At 35.6% G+C, this 3,961-nt stretch overlaps 1 non-coding gene across 1 annotated transcript; it reads right to left on the bottom strand.

Annotated features, from left to right (window-relative positions):
• Positions 1-2,923: 2,923 nt before the first annotated feature.
• On the bottom strand, positions 2,924-3,054 carry LOC141410610 (small nucleolar RNA SNORA51). Its single transcript, XR_012435446.1, has one exon. It is a non-coding gene; the product is annotated as a small nucleolar RNA SNORA51 (small nucleolar RNA).
• Between the last annotated feature and the right edge of the window lie 907 nt (positions 3,055-3,961).

The raw sequence follows: 3,961 nt of genomic DNA, 5'->3' as shown, positions 1-3,961 counted from the left end.
CAAGATGTTTTCAGCCCAGGAAAATGACAAATTAATAAACTGCTTCTATTTCTCCAAGGTGACCTACCAAGTGCCTGACTTTCAAAATAAGACAAAAAAGAAAACCAGGTAGTGAAAAATTTTCCTATGCCATGAGACAGTCTTGGGAAGATGTCTACTTCATGATCATTTTTTTTCCCCAAATGAATAAGACCGTTCTAAAGGCCATTTTTAGACACACAGGTAACTAAGAGTTCCATTTTGCATTCTCAGAAAATTGTTATTTTTATAGCATGATGTGTAGCCCCATTTTTATTAATATAGTGCTAGGTTATACTCGTATATACTAAATCATATAATCTAGTTCTAAGAATGTAGCACAGACACCAAATATACTTAAGAGCCTGGGCCTGTGACAAATATGACATTTATGCTAATGATCTCAGCACAGTGTTGTTACTGATAAATTATTCTAAACATCAAAACAGTTTTCTTTTAAGATAGCTAAACAACTTTTACAAAGTTAAGCACGATGGGCCATTAGCAACAAAGACCTACTAGCGGAACACATGTATGGGGGTTATAACATTAGATTGTGGATAAAATCTAAAAATTCTAACTTTAGTATGGATTAACTTTCTCAGCCATCATACTAAATAGACTAAAATAAATAGTAAACATTAGCTTTTGTTTTGTTCACCAAAATAAGGAATATCCAATTTAAAGTGAGAGAAACTAAATCTGTCTGGAGTAGAAACTATCACAAAATATCAAGAAGTGACTTAATGGGGTTGAAGTGCAGACTTTAGCCTGATCTTGACATTGTATAATGACATTACATCCTTGACCAACACATTTTTCCAGTGTTGAATTTGTATAAGGCACAATGAGGGATATGGAGAAGAATTACAGATGAACCATAAGCGGTACCACTAAACCCTGAGTGTCAAAGGTGAGAAGATACATGCTGTCAAAGTGGTCATTGTGGGATGAACAAAGAAAAGTATTCATTTAAGAGGTGGGCTTTGGTTTGGGGGTGCGGCTAAAGTGATAGGTGAGGTACAGAGTTCAACCCCCGTTGATAGAGGGAGAGTGAGGGGGGAGAGAGGGAGGGAGGAGTGGACTTTCCCGTGGGATCAGAACAAAGACAGAATAGGCTAGAATCCAGTGTGTCTGATTCCATTTGGCTAGAGGACAAGGAGAGAGATGTATGTTGAAAGGGTAACAAGATAACTATGAAGAGTCTTTGCTACTACACAGGTAGTAGTAAAGGACTTTTTTCTTCCAGTCTTTCTCAAAATGTAGTCTTAAGAATCACCTAATTTTGTTTGAAAACTCAACTTTTCAGATACTCTCCAGACACTCCAGATGCTTATAATGAGTCATCAGGGATGAGAGCTGGAGGCTGAAGTTTTGAAGGAACACACACACACACACACACACACACACACACACACACACAGCCATGTTTGAACTCAGGGCCTCACACTGGTTAGGCAGGTGCTCTACCACTTGAGCCACTCCATCAGCCCGATATTTTTAATCTCTATGAGGCAGCAGGAAATCTTAAAAGTATTTCAGGAGAAAAGGACTAGAGGATATATTAGTGCTTTGGGAAGGGAAGGTTGTAAAACAACAGAAATCAATTTTTTGTTTTTACCCAGGTGTGTAGTAACAAAAAGTGTCTTTGCTTCAAATAAACATCTTACGTTAAGTTCTCTCAAAAACAGAAGCTCTGGATCCAAAAAAACCTCATCAGATTTTCCTATATATTAATATTTCAGTTAATAAAAATAATGACTCTGAAATTCAACTGATGTCAGTAGAACATTTTTATTACCTCAAAAAGAAAGAAAAATGAAAACTTTTAAAAGAGCTCTACTCTGCCTCTGGTAATTCTAATTCAAGTGCCATTTTCAGAAGGTCTCACACAATTCTAACCACTCAAATGGATAAAAGTCAGATTGGGATAATCATTAGAAAAATGAGCAAACCATCCACAATGCTTTCACATTAGCCATAAATTAAGAAAGTAAGTAATATTTGGTGCTGGTGAAGATTCTGCGAGTTTAAATTGATACACTGCTCCATAGTTCAACTGAGACTAGCTTGCCAAATTTGTAATGCACACACTCTTTAACAACAAAAAAAGTGAGTACAGTTTAACTTAAAAAGTGACTACAGTAGCCATAATGATGGACAGAGACAGATAGATAGACACACAGACAGTAGATAGGATGCACACACTCATATAATAGTTAATTTACAGAAAAACTGGGAGACAATTTATAAGAACATCGATGAGGGAAAAGTTACAGGAAGGTACACATGTACTATGTAGTTACCTCAAATTCTGAAAAAATTATATTATGTTGGAATCATGTTCAAGGTGAATAATCTATTTGAAAAAGCAAATCATATTGAAATATATTCAAAGTAATCTTATTTTTCATCATAAAAGTGCTGTGTTCATGTATGTGTTTGTGTACGTTTCTCTGTTCATAGGAAGAACTGGGTTAAGAGTGCATGCGGAGAACAGAGCACAGTGCAGGGAGGACTCTCCCTTTTCATTTTAGACACGTCTGTATCACTTAGGTTTCTTAATAATGAGCAAAAACCCTTGCATTAAAAAAAAGAAACTTAGGGCTAGTGGTGTGGCTGAAGCAATGACTGCTTAACGAGTGTGAAGACCTGAATTCAAACCTCAGTACTACTGAAGCCACTGAACTCAAACCCAGTATAGTAAAATAAACCTTTAATTAGCTTAAGAAATGATATGCTATTTTAAAAATGCACTAAATGTTTGCTAAGGACTTTTCAAAACTTCAGAAAATAGTACCAGTTTAAGATAGCGTGGAAGGGATCCAGCATCCTGTTCTTTTGCTTAATTTACTCTCAAATCTTTTTTATTCATTTATTTATTTATTTATTTTCTTATCTTACCTCACGTTTCCCCATTCACAATGCAGACCAGGCGTACGGCCTGGGCTGAGGTGCATATGGGGTAGGTTTACTTTGCCTCCTCTTTCTATACAGTCAGTGTAGGAACACAGCTGTGGTAAGCACCAGGAGGCCTACTCTCAAATCTTAAGGAAATTACAGCCTTTAAAATTATTCAGGACAGTCAATGATGTACATATTGACTTCTATAATGCAAAAAGCTTCTATATTAATTAATCAATTTATTCATCTGATAGAGAAGTCTTTATTTTGTCTTTCGAGAGCTGGGTCTGATATAAATACATAATCTAATACTAGAGTTCTTAAGCTAAATTACATAATTATGCTACATGATCATGTGTTAGATGAATAAGACCACCCCACTCGTTCTTTGCTTTAATATTACAAAGTATTTGGTTTCCATAAACTATTGTAATTCAAATAGAAAGCAGTTTAGTAGCAATTCATTTTCAAAATGATGCAGGCTCTTTCTATACACAGCATGAGTAATTAACACAAAACTAATTTTTGAATTTTTTTAGAAGTTGGAAATTTTCTTTGAGCATTAAAATATTATAGAAAAAAACATAATTTGGCTGAGTGTGGTGGAGCACACTTGTAATCCTAGCTACATGGAAGGCATAAATTAGAAGATCATGGTTCAGCCTCAGACAAGAATGTGAGCTCCTACCCAAAAACATAACTAAAGCATAAAGGGGCTGGAGGTGTGGCTTAAGTGGTAGACTACCTGCCTTGCAAGTGTGAAAGCTCTGAGTTCAAACCCCAGTGCCATTAAAAAAAAAAAACAACTCTATTAGTTACATAGATTTGTGCATTTTTGCTTCTTTCAATTTTTGAGCAGTCAGTATTAATCAGACTTTAACTTCACTCCAATTTTAAGAAACATGAGGAGAAAAGTGAATTATCAAATAGTTATGACATAAATTAAATCAAGGTTTCAAATATTCTTAGTAGCACCACTGCTACCCGAATATCTGCTGTGGGCTGTATACGTTACAAGGAGGGGAGCCACTTTTCCAAG

Source organism: Castor canadensis, chromosome 8, assembly GCF_047511655.1.
Source record: "Castor canadensis chromosome 8, mCasCan1.hap1v2, whole genome shotgun sequence".
Taxonomy (NCBI): Eukaryota; Metazoa; Chordata; class Mammalia; order Rodentia; family Castoridae; genus Castor; species Castor canadensis.
Note: the sequence above shows the minus strand (reverse complement) of the source record. Positions and strands in the feature narration are given on the sequence as shown.